At 40.3% G+C, this 15,592-nt stretch overlaps 44 non-coding genes and 1 pseudogene across 44 annotated transcripts; 44 read left to right on the top strand and 1 right to left on the bottom strand.

Annotated features, from left to right (window-relative positions):
- Nucleotides 1-15,592, bottom strand: part of LOC117746380 — a 144,657-nt pseudogene that overhangs the window by 65,180 nt on the left and 63,885 nt on the right.
- trnal-caa lies at nt 301-383 on the top strand. Its single transcript has one exon. It is a non-coding gene; the product is annotated as a tRNA-Leu (tRNA).
- Nucleotides 685-767, top strand: trnal-uaa. Its single transcript has one exon. It is a non-coding gene; the product is annotated as a tRNA-Leu (tRNA).
- On the top strand, nt 1,069-1,151 carry trnal-uaa. The gene has a single exon. It is a non-coding gene; the product is annotated as a tRNA-Leu (tRNA).
- On the top strand, nt 1,453-1,535 carry trnal-uaa. Its single transcript has one exon. It is a non-coding gene; the product is annotated as a tRNA-Leu (tRNA).
- trnal-uaa lies at nt 1,727-1,809 on the top strand. Its single transcript has one exon. It is a non-coding gene; the product is annotated as a tRNA-Leu (tRNA).
- trnal-uaa lies at nt 2,001-2,083 on the top strand. Its single transcript has one exon. It is a non-coding gene; the product is annotated as a tRNA-Leu (tRNA).
- Nucleotides 2,385-2,467, top strand: trnal-uaa. Its single transcript has one exon. It is a non-coding gene; the product is annotated as a tRNA-Leu (tRNA).
- On the top strand, nt 2,769-2,851 carry trnal-uaa. Its single transcript has one exon. It is a non-coding gene; the product is annotated as a tRNA-Leu (tRNA).
- Nucleotides 3,043-3,125, top strand: trnal-caa. Its single transcript has one exon. It is a non-coding gene; the product is annotated as a tRNA-Leu (tRNA).
- Nucleotides 3,427-3,509, top strand: trnal-uaa. Its single transcript has one exon. It is a non-coding gene; the product is annotated as a tRNA-Leu (tRNA).
- trnal-uaa lies at nt 3,701-3,783 on the top strand. Its single transcript has one exon. It is a non-coding gene; the product is annotated as a tRNA-Leu (tRNA).
- On the top strand, nt 3,975-4,057 carry trnal-caa. Its single transcript has one exon. It is a non-coding gene; the product is annotated as a tRNA-Leu (tRNA).
- trnal-uaa lies at nt 4,359-4,441 on the top strand. Its single transcript has one exon. It is a non-coding gene; the product is annotated as a tRNA-Leu (tRNA).
- trnal-uaa lies at nt 4,633-4,715 on the top strand. The gene has a single exon. It is a non-coding gene; the product is annotated as a tRNA-Leu (tRNA).
- On the top strand, nt 5,017-5,099 carry trnal-uaa. Its single transcript has one exon. It is a non-coding gene; the product is annotated as a tRNA-Leu (tRNA).
- Nucleotides 5,291-5,373, top strand: trnal-uaa. The gene has a single exon. It is a non-coding gene; the product is annotated as a tRNA-Leu (tRNA).
- Nucleotides 5,675-5,757, top strand: trnal-uaa. Its single transcript has one exon. It is a non-coding gene; the product is annotated as a tRNA-Leu (tRNA).
- trnal-uaa lies at nt 6,059-6,141 on the top strand. Its single transcript has one exon. It is a non-coding gene; the product is annotated as a tRNA-Leu (tRNA).
- Nucleotides 6,443-6,525, top strand: trnal-uaa. The gene has a single exon. It is a non-coding gene; the product is annotated as a tRNA-Leu (tRNA).
- On the top strand, nt 6,717-6,799 carry trnal-uaa. Its single transcript has one exon. It is a non-coding gene; the product is annotated as a tRNA-Leu (tRNA).
- On the top strand, nt 6,991-7,073 carry trnal-uaa. Its single transcript has one exon. It is a non-coding gene; the product is annotated as a tRNA-Leu (tRNA).
- On the top strand, nt 7,375-7,457 carry trnal-uaa. Its single transcript has one exon. It is a non-coding gene; the product is annotated as a tRNA-Leu (tRNA).
- On the top strand, nt 7,759-7,841 carry trnal-caa. Its single transcript has one exon. It is a non-coding gene; the product is annotated as a tRNA-Leu (tRNA).
- On the top strand, nt 8,143-8,225 carry trnal-uaa. Its single transcript has one exon. It is a non-coding gene; the product is annotated as a tRNA-Leu (tRNA).
- trnal-uaa lies at nt 8,527-8,609 on the top strand. The gene has a single exon. It is a non-coding gene; the product is annotated as a tRNA-Leu (tRNA).
- On the top strand, nt 8,911-8,993 carry trnal-uaa. The gene has a single exon. It is a non-coding gene; the product is annotated as a tRNA-Leu (tRNA).
- trnal-uaa lies at nt 9,185-9,267 on the top strand. The gene has a single exon. It is a non-coding gene; the product is annotated as a tRNA-Leu (tRNA).
- Nucleotides 9,459-9,541, top strand: trnal-uaa. Its single transcript has one exon. It is a non-coding gene; the product is annotated as a tRNA-Leu (tRNA).
- Nucleotides 9,843-9,925, top strand: trnal-uaa. Its single transcript has one exon. It is a non-coding gene; the product is annotated as a tRNA-Leu (tRNA).
- On the top strand, nt 10,227-10,309 carry trnal-uaa. Its single transcript has one exon. It is a non-coding gene; the product is annotated as a tRNA-Leu (tRNA).
- trnal-caa lies at nt 10,501-10,583 on the top strand. The gene has a single exon. It is a non-coding gene; the product is annotated as a tRNA-Leu (tRNA).
- trnal-uaa lies at nt 10,885-10,967 on the top strand. The gene has a single exon. It is a non-coding gene; the product is annotated as a tRNA-Leu (tRNA).
- On the top strand, nt 11,159-11,241 carry trnal-uaa. Its single transcript has one exon. It is a non-coding gene; the product is annotated as a tRNA-Leu (tRNA).
- Nucleotides 11,433-11,515, top strand: trnal-uaa. The gene has a single exon. It is a non-coding gene; the product is annotated as a tRNA-Leu (tRNA).
- Nucleotides 11,817-11,899, top strand: trnal-caa. Its single transcript has one exon. It is a non-coding gene; the product is annotated as a tRNA-Leu (tRNA).
- Nucleotides 12,201-12,283, top strand: trnal-uaa. The gene has a single exon. It is a non-coding gene; the product is annotated as a tRNA-Leu (tRNA).
- trnal-uaa lies at nt 12,852-12,934 on the top strand. The gene has a single exon. It is a non-coding gene; the product is annotated as a tRNA-Leu (tRNA).
- Nucleotides 13,236-13,318, top strand: trnal-caa. The gene has a single exon. It is a non-coding gene; the product is annotated as a tRNA-Leu (tRNA).
- Nucleotides 13,620-13,702, top strand: trnal-uaa. Its single transcript has one exon. It is a non-coding gene; the product is annotated as a tRNA-Leu (tRNA).
- On the top strand, nt 14,004-14,085 carry trnal-caa. The gene has a single exon. It is a non-coding gene; the product is annotated as a tRNA-Leu (tRNA).
- On the top strand, nt 14,387-14,469 carry trnal-uaa. The gene has a single exon. It is a non-coding gene; the product is annotated as a tRNA-Leu (tRNA).
- Nucleotides 14,771-14,853, top strand: trnal-uaa. The gene has a single exon. It is a non-coding gene; the product is annotated as a tRNA-Leu (tRNA).
- Nucleotides 15,045-15,127, top strand: trnal-uaa. Its single transcript has one exon. It is a non-coding gene; the product is annotated as a tRNA-Leu (tRNA).
- Nucleotides 15,319-15,401, top strand: trnal-uaa. The gene has a single exon. It is a non-coding gene; the product is annotated as a tRNA-Leu (tRNA).

Below are 15,592 nucleotides of genomic sequence, written 5' to 3'. Positions count from 1 at the left end.
ATTTGACAGTTTCCACTTTACTACGACTTCTGCGCATAATCCTGTACTACTTGTATGGAAGGTTGGATTTAAACCTGACTCCGAGAAGAACAGAAATCTGCTGGATAAGTTTCGAAAAAATAAATTCACGAGATATTTCTTTTAACAACTTATAAGCAATTACCGAAATATTTCACAAGTGCAATGGACACAAGGCCGCGTGGGTTCCAATCCTACTTTTGGTGTGTTGCCATTTTTTTGGTGAGAGTGATTCACAACGGACATTTTTTGATTGGCATCATTTAATAAGTACAAATCAGCACCAGGATGGCTGAGTGGTTAAGGCGTTGGACTCAAGATCCAATGGGCAGATGCCCTCGTGGGTTCGAACCCCACTCCTGGTGTATTTGACAGTTTCCACTTTACTCCGACTTCTGGGCATAATCCTGTACTACTTGTATGGAAGGTTGGATTTAAACCTGTCTCCGAGAAGAACAGAAATCTGCTGGATAAGTTTCGAAAAAATAAATACACAAGATATTTCTTTTAACAACTTATAAGCAATTACCGAAATATTTCACAAGTGCAATGGACACAAGGCCACGTGGGTTCCAATCCTATTTTTGGTGTGTTGCAATATTTTTGATGAGAGTGATTCACAACGGACATTTTTTGATTGACATGATTAAATAAGTACAAATCATCACCAGGATGGCCGAGTGGTTAAGGCGTTGGACTTAAGACCCAATGGGCAGATGCCCTCGTGGGTTTGAACCCCACTCCTGGTATATTTGACAGTTTCCACTTTACTACGACTTCTGCGCATAATCCTGTACTACTTGTATGGAAGGTTGGATTTAAACCTGACTCCGAGAAGAACAGAAATCTGCTGGATAAGTTTTGAAAAAATAAATACGCAAGATATTTCCTTTAACAACTTATAAGCAATTACCGAAATATTTCACAAGTGCAATGGACACAAGGCCACGTGGGTTCCAATCCTACTTTTGGTGTGATGCAATATTTTTGATGAGAGTGATTCACAACGGACATTTTTTGATTGACATGATTCAATAAGTACAAATCATCACCAGGATGGCAGAGTGGTTAAGGCGTTGGACTTAAGACCCAATGGGCAGATGCCCTCGTGGGTTTGAACCCCACTCCTGGTATATTTGACAGTTTCCACTTTACTACGACTTCTGTGCAGAATCCTGTACTACTTGTATGGAAGGTTGGATTTAAACTTGACTCCGAGAAGAACAGAAATCTGCTGGATAAGTTTTGAAAAAATAAATACGCAAGATATTTCCTTTAACAACTTATAAGCAATTACCGAAATATTTCACAAGTGCAATGGACACAAGGCCACGTGGGTTCCAATCCTACTTTTGGTGTGATGCAATATTTTTGATGAGAGTGATTCACAACGGACATTTTTTGATTGACATGATTCAATAAGTACAAATCATCACCAGGATGGCCGAGTGGTTAAGGCGTTGGACTTAAGACCCAATGGGCAGATGCCCTCGTGGGTTCGAACCCCACTCCTGGTATATATAGTAATAAATGCAGAGAGATATTTCTTTTAACAAATAATAAGCAATTACAGAAATATTTAACAAGTGCAATGGACACAAGGCCGCGTGGGTTCCAATCCAACTTTTGGTGTGTTGCCATTTTTTTGGTGAGAGTGATTCACAACGGACATTTTTTGATTGACATGATTCAATAAGTAGAAATCAGCACCAGGATGGCCGAGTGGTTAAGGCGTTGGACTTAAGACCCAATGGGCAAATGCCCTCGTGGGTTCGAACCCCACTCCTGGTATATATAATAATAAATGCAGAGAGATATTTCTTTTAACAAATAATAAGCAATTACAGAAATATTTAACAAGTGCAATGGACACAAGGCCGCGTGGGTTCCAATCCTAATTTTGGTGTCTTGCCATCTTTTTGGTGAGAGTGATTCACAACGGACATTTTTTGATTGACATGATTAAATAAGTACAAATCAGCACCAGGATGGCCGAGTGGTTAAGGCGTTGGACTTAAGACCCAATGGGCAGATGCCCTCGTGGGTTTGAACCCCACTCCTGGTATATTTGACAGTTTCCACTTTACTACGACTTCTGCGCATAATCCTGTACTACTTGTATGGAAGGTTGGATGTAAACCTGACTCCGAGAAGAACAGAAATCTGCTGGATAAGTTTTGAAAAAATAAATACGCAAGATATTTCCTTTAACAACTTATAAGCAATTACCGAAATATTTCACAAGTGCAATGGACACAAGGCCACGTGGGTTCCAATCCTACTTTTGGTGTGATGCAATATTTTTGATGAGAGTGATTCACAACGGACATTTTTTGATTGACATGATTCAATAAGTACAAATCATCACCAGGATGGCCGAGTGGTTAAGGTGTTGGACTTAAGACCCAATGGGCAGATGCCCTCGTGGGTTTGAACCCCACTCCTGGTATATTTGACAGTTTCCACTTTACTACGACTTCTGCGCATAATCCTGTACTACTTGTATGGAAGGTTGGATTTAAACCTGACTCCGAGAAGAACAGAAATCTGCTGGATAAGTTTTGAAAAAATAAATACGCAAGATATTTCCTTTAACAACTTATAAGCAATTACCGAAATATTTCACAAGTGCAATGGACACAAGGCCACGTGGGTTCCAATCCTACTTTTGGTGTGATGCAATATTTTTGATGAGATTGATTCACAACGGACATTTTTTGATTGACATGATTCAATAAGTACAAATCATCACCAGGATGGCCGAGTGGTTAAGGTGTTGGACTTAAGACCCAATGGGCAGATGCCCTCGTGGGTTCGAACCCCACTCCTGGTATATATAATAATAAATGCAGAGAGATATTTCTTTTAACAAATAATAAGCAATTACAGAAATATTTAACAAGTGCAATGGACACAAGGCCGCGTGGGTTCCAATCCAACTTTTGATGTGTTGCCATTTTTTTGGTGAGAGTGATTCACAACGGACATTTTTTGATTGACATGATTCAATAAGTAGAAATCAGCACCAGGATGGCCGAGTGGTTAAGGCGTTGGACTCAAGATCCAATGGGCAGATGCCCTCGTGGGTTCGAACCCCACTCCTGGTATATTTGACAGTTTCCACTTTACTCCGACTTCTGGGCATAATCCTGTACTACTTGTATGGAAGGTTGGATTTAAACCTGTCTCCGAGAAGAACAGAAATCTGCTGGATAAGTTTCGAAAAAATAAATACACAAGATAATTCTTTTAACAACTTATAAGCAATTACCGAAATATTTCACAAGTGCAATGGACACAAGGCCACGTGGGTTCCAATCCTATTTTTGGTGTGTTGCAATATTTTTGATGAGAGTGATTCACAACGGACATTTTTTGATTGACATGATTAAATAAGTACAAATCATCACCAGGATGGCCGAGTGGTTATGGCGTTGGACTTAAGACCCAATGGGCAGATGCCCTCGTGGGTTCGAACCCCACTCCTGGTATATATAATAATAAATGCAGAGAGATATTTCTTTTAACAAATAATAAGCAATTACAGAAATATTTAACAAGTGCAATGGACACAAGGCCGCGTGGGTTCCAATCCTACTTTTGGTGTCTTGCCATTTTTTTGGTGAGAGTGATTCACAACGGACATTTTTTGATTGACATGATTCAATAAGTAGAAATCAGCACCAGGATGGCCGAGTGGTTAAGGCGTTGGACTTAAGACCCAATGGGCAGATGCCCTCGTGGGTTCGAACCCCACTCCTGGTATATATAATAATAAATGCAGAGAGATATTTCTTTTAACAAATAATAAGCAATTACAGAAATATTTAACAAGTGCAATGGACACAAGGCCGCGTGGGTTCCAATCCTACTTTTGGTGTGTTGCCATTTTTTTGGTGAGAGTGATTCACAACGGACATTTTTTGATTGGCATCATTTAATAAGTACAAATCAGCACCAGGATGGCCGAGTGGTTAAGGCGTTGGACTCAAGATCCAATGGGCAGATGCCCTCGTGGGTTCGAACCCCACTCCTGGTATATTTGACAGTTTCCACTTTACTCCGACTTCTGCGCATAATCCTGTACTACTTGTATCGAAGGTTGGATTTAAACCTGTCTCCGAGAAGAACAGAAATCTGCTGGATAAGTTTCGAAAAAATAAATACACAAGATAATTCTTTTAACAACTTATAAGCAATTACCGAAATATTTCACTAGTGCAATGGACACAAGGCCACGTGGGTTCCAATCCTATTTTTGGTGTGTTGCAATATTTTTGATGAGAGTGATTCACAACGGACATTTTTTGATTGACATGATTAAATAAGTACAAATCATCACCAGGATGGCCGAGTGGTTAAGGCGTTGGACTTAAGACCCAATGGGCAGATGCCCTCGTGGGTTCGAACCCCACTCCTGGTATATATAATAATAAATGCAGAGAGATATTTCTTTTAACAAATAATAAGCAATTACAGAAATATTTAACAAGTGCAATGGACACAAGGCCGCGTGGGTTCCAATCCTACTTTTGGTGTCTTGCCATTTTTTTGGTGAGAGTGATTCACAACGGACATTTTTTGATTGACATGATTCAATAAGTAGAAATCAGCACCAGGATGGCCGAGTGGTTAAGGCGTTGGACTTAAGACCCAATGGGCAGATGCCCTCGTGGGTTCGAACCCCACGCCTGGTATATTTGACAGTTTCCACTTTACTACGACTTCTGCGCATTATCCTGTACTACTTGTATGGAAGGTTGGATTCAAACCTGACTCCGAGAAGAACAGAAATCTGCTGGATAAGTTTCGAAAAAATAAATACACAAGATATTTCTTTTAACAACTTATAAGCAATTACCGAAATATTTCACTAGTGCAATGGACACAAGGCCACGTGGGTTCCAATCCTATTTTTGGTGTGTTGCAATATTTTTGATGAGAGTGATTCACAACGGACATTTTTTGATTGACATGATTAAATAAGTACAAATCATCACCAGGATGGCCGAGTGGTTAAGGCGTTGGACTTAAGACCCAATGGGCAGATGCCCTCGTGGGTTCGAACCCCACTCCTGGTATATATAATAATAAATGCAGAGAGATATTTCTTTTAAAAAATAATAAGCAATTACAGAAATATTTAACAAGTGCAATGGACACAAGGCCGCGTGGGTTCCAATCCTACTTTTGGTGTCTTGCCATTTTTTTGGTGAGAGTGATTCACAACGGACATTTTTTGATTGACATGATTCAATAAGTAGAAATCAGCACCAGGATGGCCGAGTGGTTAAGGCGTTGGACTTAAGACCCAATGGGCAGATGCCCTCGTGGGTTCGAACCCCACGCCTGGTATATTTGACAGTTTCCACTTTACTACGACTTCTGCGCATTATCCTGTACTACTTGTATGGAAGGTTGGATTCAAACCTGACTCCGAGAAGAACAGAAATCTGCTGGATAAGTTTTGAAAAAATAAATACACAAGATATTACTTTTAACAACTTATAAGCAATTACCGAAATATTTCACAAGTGCAATGGACACAAGGCCACGTGGGTTCCAATCCTATTTTTGGTGTGTTGCAATATTTTTGATGAGAGTGATTCACAACGGACATTTTTTGATTGACATGATTAAATAAGTACAAATCATCACCAGGATGGCCGAGTGGTTAAGGCGTTGGACTTAAGACCCAATGGGCAGATGCCCTCGTGGGTTTGAACCCCACTCCTGGTATATTTGACAGTTTCCACTTTACTACGACTTCTGCGCATAATCCTGTACTACTTGTATGGAAGGTTGGATTTAAACCTGACTCCGAGAAGAACAGAAATCTGCTGGATAAGTTTTGAAAAAATAAATACGCAAGATATTTCCTTTAACAACTTATAAGCAATTACCGAAATATTTCACAAGTGCAATGGACACAAGGCCACGTGGGTTCCAATCCTACTTTTGGTGTGATGCAATATTTTTGATGAGAGTGATTCACAACGGACATTTTTTGATTGACATGATTCAATAAGTACAAATCATCACCAGGATGGCCGAGTGGTTAAGGCGTTGGACTTAAGACCCAATGGGCAGATGCCCTCGTGGGTTTGAACCCCACTCCTGGTATATTTGACAGTTTCCACTTTACTACGACTTCTGCGCATAATCCTGTACTACTTGTATGGAAGGTTGGATTTAAACCTGACTCCGAGAAGAACAGAAATCTGCTGGATAAGTTTTGAAAAAATAAATACGCAAGATATTTCCTTTAACAACTTATAAGCAATTACCGAAATATTTCACAAGTGCAATGGACACAAGGCCACGTGGGTTCCAATCCTACTTTTGGTGTGATGCAATATTTTTGATGAGAGTGATTCACAACGGACATTTTTTGATTGACATGATTCAATAAGTACAAATCATCACCAGGATGGCCGAGTGGTTAAGGCGTTGGACTTAAGACCCAATGGGCAGATGCCCTCGTGGGTTCGAACCCCACTCCTGGTATATATAATAATAAATGCAGAGAGATATTTCTTTTAACAAATAATAAGCAATTACAGAAATATTTAACAAGTGCAATGGACACAAGGCCGCGTGGGTTCCAATCCAACTTTTGGTGTGTTGCCATTTTTTTGGTGAGAGTGATTCACAACGGACATTTTTTGATTGACATGATTCAATAAGTAGAAATCAGCACCATGATGGCCGAGTGGTTAAGGCGTTGGACTTAAGACCCAATGGGCAGATGCCCTCGTGGGTTCGAACCCCACTCCTGGTATATATAATAATAAATGCAGAGAGATATTTCTTTTAACAAATAATAAGCAATTACAGAAATATTTAACAAGTGCAATGGACACAAGGCCGCGTGGGTTCCAATCCTACTTTTGGTGTCTTGCCATCTTTTTGGTGAGAGTGATTCACAACGGACATTTTTTGATTGACATGATTCAATAAGTAGAAATCAGCACCAGGATGGCCGAGTGGTTAAGGCGTTGGACTTAAGACCCAATGGGCAGATGCCCTCGTGGGTTCCAACCCCACTCCTGGTATATTTGACAGTTTCCACTTTACTACGACTTCTGCGCATTATCCTGTACTACTTGTATGGAAGGTTGGATTTAAACCTGACTCCGAGAAGAACAGAAATCTGCTGGATAAGTTTCGAAAAAATAAATACACAAGATATTTCTTTTAACAACTTATAAGCAATTACCGAAATATTTCACAAGTGCAATGGACACAAGGCCGCGTGGGTTCCAATCCTACTTTTGGTGTGTTGACATTTTTTTGGTGAGAGTGATTCACAACGGACATTTTTTGATTGACATGATTCAATAAGTAGAAATCAGCACCAGGATGGCCGAGTGGTTAAGGCGTTGGACTTAAGACCCAATGGGCAGATGCCCTCGTGGGTTCGAACCCCACTCCTGGTATATTTGACAGTTTCCACTTTACTACGACTTCTGCGCATAATCCTGTACTACTTGTATGGAAGGTTGGATTTAAACCTGACTCCGAGAAGAACAGAAATCTGCTGGATAAGTTTCGAAAAAATAAATTCACGAGATATTTCTTTTAACAACTTATAAGCAATTACCGAAATATTTCACAAGTGCAATGGACACAAGGCCGCGTGGGTTCCAATCCTACTTTTGGTGTGTTGCCATTTTTTTGGTGAGAGTGATTCACAACGGACATTTTTTGATTGGCATCATTTAATAAGTACAAATCAGCACCAGGATGGCTGAGTGGTTAAGGCGTTGGACTCAAGATCCAATGGGCAGATGCCCTCGTGGGTTCGAACCCCACTCCTGGTATATTTGACAGTTTCCACTTTACTCCGACTTCTGGGCATAATCCTGTACTACTTGTATGGAAGGTTGGATTTAAACCTGTCTCCGAGAAGAACAGAAATCTGCTGGATAAGTTTCGAAAAAATAAATACACAAGATATTTCTTTTAACAACTTATAAGCAATTACCGAAATATTTCACAAGTGCAATGGACACAAGGCCACGTGGGTTCCAATCCTATTTTTGGTGTGTTGCAATATTTTTGATGAGAGTGATTCACAACGGACATTTTTTGATTGACATGATTAAATAAGTACAAATCATCACCAGGATGGCCGAGTGGTTAAGGCGTTGGACTTAAGACCCAATGGGCAGATGCCCTCGTGGGTTTGAACCCCACTCCTGGTATATTTGACAGTTTCCACTTTACTACGACTTCTGCGCATAATCCTGTACTACTTGTATGGAAGGTTGGATTTAAACCTGACTCCGAGAAGAACAGAAATCTGCTGGATAAGTTTTGAAAAAATAAATACGCAAGATATTTCCTTTAACAACTTATAAGCAATTACCGAAATATTTCACAAGTGCAATGGACACAAGGCCACGTGGGTTCCAATCCTACTTTTGGTGTGATGCAATATTTTTGATGAGAGTGATTCACAACGGACATTTTTTGATTGACATGATTCAATAAGTACAAATCATCACCAGGATGGCCGAGTGGTTAAGGCGTTGGACTTAAGACCCAATGGGCAGATGCCCTCGTGGGTTTGAACCCCACTCCTGGTATATTTGACAGTTTCCACTTTACTACGACTTCTGTGCATAATCCTGTACTACTTGTATGGAAGGTTGGATTTAAACTTGACTCCGAGAAGAACAGAAATCTGCTGGATAAGTTTTGAAAAAATAAATACGCAAGATATTTCCTTTAACAACTTATAAGCAATTACCGAAATATTTCACAAGTGCAATGGACACAAGGCCACGTGGGTTCCAATCCTACTTTTGGTGTGATGCAATATTTTTGATGAGAGTGATTCACAACGTACATTTTTTGATTGACATGATTCAATAAGTACAAATCATCACCAGGATGGCCGAGTGGTTAAGGCGTTGGACTTAAGACCCAATGGGCAGATGCCCTCGTGGGTTCGAACCCCACTCCTGGTATATATAGTAATAAATGCAGAGAGATATTTCTTTTAACAAATAATAAGCAATTACAGAAATATTTAACAAGTGCAATGGACACAAGGCCGCGTGGGTTCCAATCCAACTTTTGGTGTGTTGCCATTTTTTTGGTGAGAGTGATTCACAACGGACATTTTTTGATTGACATGATTCAATAAGTAGAAATCAGCACCAGGATGGCCGAGTGGTTAAGGCGTTGGACTTAAGACCCAATGGGCAGATGCCCTCGTGGGTTCGAACCCCACTCCTGGTATATATAATAATAAATGCAGAGAGATATTTCTTTTAACAAATAATAAGCAATTACAGAAATATTTAACAAGTGCAATGGACACAAGGCCGCGTGGGTTCCAATCCTAATTTTGGTGTCTTGCCATCTTTTTGGTGAGAGTGATTCACAACGGACATTTTTTGATTGACATGATTAAATAAGTACAAATCAGCACCAGGATGGCCGAGTGGTTAAGGCGTTGGACTTAAGACCCAATGGGCAGATGCCCTCGTGGGTTTGAACCCCACTCCTGGTATATTTGACAGTTTCCACTTTACTACGACTTCTGCGCATAATCCTGTACTACTTGTATGGAAGGTTGGATGTAAACCTGACTCCGAGAAGAACAGAAATCTGCTGGATAAGTTTTGAAAAAATAAATACGCAAGATATTTCCTTTAACAACTTATAAGCAATTACCGAAATATTTCACAAGTGCAATGGACACAAGGCCACGTGGGTTCCAATCCTACTTTTGGTGTGATGCAATATTTTTGATGAGAGTGATTCACAACGGACATTTTTTGATTGACATGATTCAATAAGTACAAATCATCACCAGGATGGCCGAGTGGTTAAGGTGTTGGACTTAAGACCCAATGGGCAGATGCCCTCGTGGGTTTGAACCCCACTCCTGGTATATTTGACAGTTTCCACTTTACTACGACTTCTGCGCATAATCCTGTACTACTTGTATGGAAGGTTGGATTTAAACCTGACTCCGAGAAGAACAGAAATCTGCTGGATAAGTTTTGAAAAAATAAATACGCAAGATATTTCCTTTAACAACTTATAAGCAATTACCGAAATATTTCACAAGTGCAATGGACACAAGGCCACGTGGGTTCCAATCCTACTTTTGGTGTGATGCAATATTTTTGATGAGATTGATTCACAACGGACATTTTTTGATTGACATGATTCAATAAGTACAAATCATCACCAGGATGGCCGAGTGGTTAAGGTGTTGGACTTAAGACCCAATGGGCAGATGCCCTCGTGGGTTCGAACCCCACTCCTGGTATATATAATAATAAATGCAGAGAGATATTTCTTTTAACAAATAATAAGCAATTACAGAAATATTTAACAAGTGCAATGGACACAAGGCCGCGTGGGTTCCAATCCAACTTTTGATGTGTTGCCATTTTTTTGGTGAGAGTGATTCACAACGGACATTTTTTGATTGACATGATTCAATAAGTAGAAATCAGCACCAGGATGGCCGAGTGGTTAAGGCGTTGGACTCAAGATCCAATGGGCAGATGCCCTCGTGGGTTCGAACCCCACTCCTGGTATATTTGACAGTTTCCACTTTACTCCGACTTCTGGGCATAATCCTGTACTACTTGTATGGAAGGTTGGATTTAAACCTGTCTCCGAGAAGAACAGAAATCTGCTGGATAAGTTTCGAAAAAATAAATACACAAGATAATTCTTTTAACAACTTATAAGCAATTACCGAAATATTTCACAAGTGCAATGGACACAAGGCCACGTGGGTTCCAATCCTATTTTTGGTGTGTTGCAATATTTTTGATGAGAGTGATTCACAACGGACATTTTTTGATTGACATGATTAAATAAGTACAAATCATCACCAGGATGGCCGAGTGGTTATGGCGTTGGACTTAAGACCCAATGGGCAGATGCCCTCGTGGGTTCGAACCCCACTCCTGGTATATATAATAATAAATGCAGAGAGATATTTCTTTTAACAAATAATAAGCAATTACAGAAATATTTAACAAGTGCAATGGACACAAGGCCGCGTGGGTTCCAATCCTACTTTTGGTGTCTTGCCATTTTTTTGGTGAGAGTGATTCACAACGGACATTTTTTGATTGACATGATTCAATAAGTAGAAATCAGCACCAGGATGGCCGAGTGGTTAAGGCGTTGGACTTAAGACCCAATGGGCAGATGCCCTCGTGGGTTCGAACCCCACTCCTGGTATATATAATAATAAATGCAGAGAGATATTTCTTTTAACAAATAATAAGCAATTACAGAAATATTTAACAAGTGCAATGGACACAAGGCCGCGTGGGTTCCAATCCTACTTTTGGTGTCTTGCCATCTTTTTGGTGAGAGTGATTCACAACGGACATTTTTTGATTGACATGATTCAATAAGTAGAAATCAGCACCAGGATGGCCGAGTGGTTAAGGCGTTGGACTTAAGACCCAATGGGCAGATGCCCTCGTGGGTTCCAACCCCACTCCCGGTATATTTGACAGTTTCCACTTTACTACGACTTCTGCGCATTATCCTGTACTACTTGTATGGAAGGTTGGATTTAAACCTGACTCCGAGAAGAACAGAAATCTGCTGGATAAGTTTCGAAAAAATAAATACACGAGACATTTCTTTTAACAACTTATAAGCAATTACCGAAATATTTCACAAGTGCAATGGACACAAGGCCGCGTGGGTTCCAATCCTACTTTTGGTGTGTTGCCATTTTTTTGGTGAGAGTGATTCACAACGGACATTTTTTGATTGGCATCATTTAATAAGTACAAATCAGCACCAGGATGGCCGAGTGGTTAAGGCGTTGGACTCAAGATCCAATGGGCAGATGCCCTCGTGGGTTCGAACCCCACTCCTGGTATATTTGACAGTTTCCACTTTACTCCGACTTCTGCGCATAATCCTGTACTACTTGTATCGAAGGTTGGATTTAAACCTGTCTCCGAGAAGAACAGAAATCTGCTGGATAAGTTTCGAAAAAATAAATACACAAGATAATTCTTTTAACAACTTATAAGCAATTACCGAAATATTTCACTAGTGCAATGGACACAAGGCCACGTGGGTTCCAATCCTATTTTTGGTGTGTTGCAATATTTTTGATGAGAGTGATTCACAACGGACATTTTTTGATTGACATGATTAAATAAGTACAAATCATCACCAGGATGGCCGAGTGGTTAAGGCGTTGGACTTAAGACCCAATGGGCAGATGCCCTCGTGGGTTCGAACCCCACTCCTGGTATATATAATAATAAATGCAGAGAGATATTTCTTTTAACAAATAATAAGCAATTACAGAAATATTTAACAAGTGCAATGGACACAAGGCCGCGTGGGTTCCAATCCTACTTTTGGTGTCTTGCCATTTTTTTGGTGAGAGTGATTCACAACGGACATTTTTTGATTGACATGATTCAATAAGTAGAAATCAGCACCAGGATGGCCGAGTGGTTAAGGCGTTGGACCCAATGGGCAGATGCCCTCGTGGGTTCGAACCCCACGCCTGGTATATTTGACAGTTTCCACTTTACTACGACTTCTGCGCATTATCCTGTACTACTTGTATGGAAGGTTGGATTCAAACCTGACTCCGAGAAGAACAGAAATCTGCTGGATAAGTTTCGAAAAAATAAATACACAAGATATTTCTTTTAACAACTTATAAGCAATTACCGAAATATTTCACAAGTGCAATGGACACAAGGCCGCGTGGGTTCCAATCCTACTTTTGGTGTGTTGACATTTTTTTGGTGAGAGTGATTCACAACGGACATTTTTTGATTGACATGATTCAATAAGTAGAAATCAGCACCAGGATGGCCGAGTGGTTAAGGCGTTGGACTTAAGACCCAATGGGCAGATGCCCTCGTGGGTTCGAACCCCACTCCTGGTATATTTGACAGTTTCCACTTTACTACGACTTCTGCGCATAATCCTGTACTACTTGTATGGAAGGTTGGATTTAAACCTGACTCCGAGAAGAACAGAAATCTGCTGGATAAGTTTCGAAAAAATAAATTCACGAGATATTTCTTTTAACAACTTATAAGCAATTACCGAAATATTTCACAAGTGCAATGGACACAAGGCCGCGTGGGTTCCAATCCTACTTTTGGTGTGTTGCCATTTTTTTGGTGAGAGTGATTCACAACGGACATTTTTTGATTGGCATCATTTAATAAGTACAAATCAGCACCAGGATGGCTGAGTGGTTAAGGCGTTGGACTCAAGATCCAATGGGCAGATGCCCTCGTGGGTTCGAACCCCACTCCTGGTATATTTGACAGTTTCCACTTTACTCCGACTTCTGGGCATAATCCTGTACTACTTGTATGGAAGGTTGGATTTAAACCTGTCTCCGAGAAGAACAGAAATCTGCTGGATAAGTTTCGAAAAAATAAATACACAAGATATTTCTTTTAACAACTTATAAGCAATTACCGAAATATTTCACAAGTGCAATGGACACAAGGCCACGTGGGTTCCAATCCTATTTTTGGTGTGTTGCAATATTTTTGATGAGAGTGATTCACAACGGACATTTTTTGATTGACATGATTAAATAAGTACAAATCATCACCAGGATGGCCGAGTGGTTAAGGCGTTGGACTTAAGACCCAATGGGCAGATGCCCTCGTGGGTTCGAACCCCACTCCTGGTATATTTGACAGTTTCCACTTTACTAAGACTTCTGCGCATAATCCTGTACTACTTGTATGGAAGGTTGGATTTAAACCTGACTCCGAGAAGAACAGAAATCTGCTGGATAAGTTTCGAAAAAATAAATTCACGAGACATTTCTTTTAACAACTTATAAGCAATTACCGAAATATTTCACAAGTGCAATGGACACAAGGCCGCGTGGGTTCCAATCCTACTTTTGGTGTGTTGCCATTTTTTTGGTGAGAGTGATTCACAACGGACATTTTTTGATTGGCATCATTTAATAAGTACAAATCAGCACCAGGATGGCCGAGTGGTTAAGGCGTTGGACTCAAGATCCAATGGCAGATGCCCTCGTGGGTTCGAACCCCACTCCTGGTATATTTGACAGTTTCCACTTTACTCCGACTTCTGCGCATAATCCTGTACTACTTGTATGGAAGGTTGGATTTAAACCTGACTCCGAGAAGAACAGAAATCTGCTGGATAAGTTTCGAAAAAATAAATACACAAGATATTTCTTTTAACAACTTATAAGCAATTACCGAAATATTTCACAAGTGCAATGGACACAAGGCCACGTGGGTTCCAATCCTACTTTTGGTGTGATGCAATATTTTTGATGAGAGTGATTCACAACGGACATTTTTTGATTGACATGATTCAATAAGTACAAATCATCACCAGGATGGCCGAGTGGTTAAGGCGTTGGACTTAAGACCCAATGGGCAGATGCCCTCGTGGGTTTGAACCCCACTCCTGGTATATTTGACAGTTTCCACTTTACTACGACTTCTGCGCATAATCCTGTACTACTTGTATGGAAGGTTGGATTTAAACCTGACTCCGAGAAGAACAGAAATCTGCTGGATAAGTTTTGAAAAAATAAATACGCAAGATATTTCCTTTAACAACTTATAAGCAATTACCGAAATATTTCACAAGTGCAATGGACACAAGGCCACGTGGGTTCCAATCCTACTTTTGGTGTGATGCAATATTTTTGATGAGAGTGATTCACAACGGACATTTTTTGATTGACATGATTCAATAAGTACAAATCATCACCAGGATGGCCGAGTGGTTAAGGCGTTGGACTTAAGACCCAATGGGCAGATGCCCTCGTGGGTTCGAACCCCACTCCTGGTATATATAGTAATAAATGCAGAGAGATATTTCTTTTAACAAATAATAAGCAATTACAGAAATATTTAACAAGTGCAATGGACACAAGGCCGCGTGGGTTCCAATCCAACTTTTGGTGTGTTGCCATTTTTTTGGTGAGAGTGATTCACAACGGACATTTTTTGATTGACATGATTCAATAAGTAGAAATCAGCACCAGGATGGCCGAGTGGTTAAGGCGTTGGACTTAAGACCCAATGGGCAGATGCCCTCGTGGGTTCGAACCCCACTCCTGGTATATATAATAATAAATGCAGAGAGATATTTCTTTTAACAAATAATAAGCAATTACAGAAATATTTAACAAGTGCAATGGACACAAGGCCGCGTGGGTTCCAATCCTACTTTTGGTGTCTTGCCATCTTTTTGGTGAGAGTGATTCACAACGGACATTTTTTGATTGACATGATTAAATAAGTACAAATCAGCACCAGGATGGCCGAGTGGTTAAGGCGTTGGACTTAAGACCCAATGGGCAGATGCCCTCGTGGGTTTGAACCCCACTCCTGGTATATTTGACAGTTTCCACTTTACTACGACTTCTGCGCATAATCCTGTACTACTTGTATGGAAGGTTGGATGTAAACCTGACTCCGAGAAGAACAGAAATCTGCTGGATAAGTTTTGAAAAAATAAATACGCAAGATATTTCCTTTAACAACTTATAAGCAATTACCGAAATATTTCACAAGTGCAATGGACA

This window comes from Cyclopterus lumpus, chromosome 17 (genome assembly GCF_009769545.1).
Source record: "Cyclopterus lumpus isolate fCycLum1 chromosome 17, fCycLum1.pri, whole genome shotgun sequence".
Classification (NCBI taxonomy): Eukaryota; Metazoa; Chordata; class Actinopteri; order Perciformes; family Cyclopteridae; genus Cyclopterus; species Cyclopterus lumpus.
Note: the sequence above shows the minus strand (reverse complement) of the source record. Positions and strands in the feature narration are given on the sequence as shown.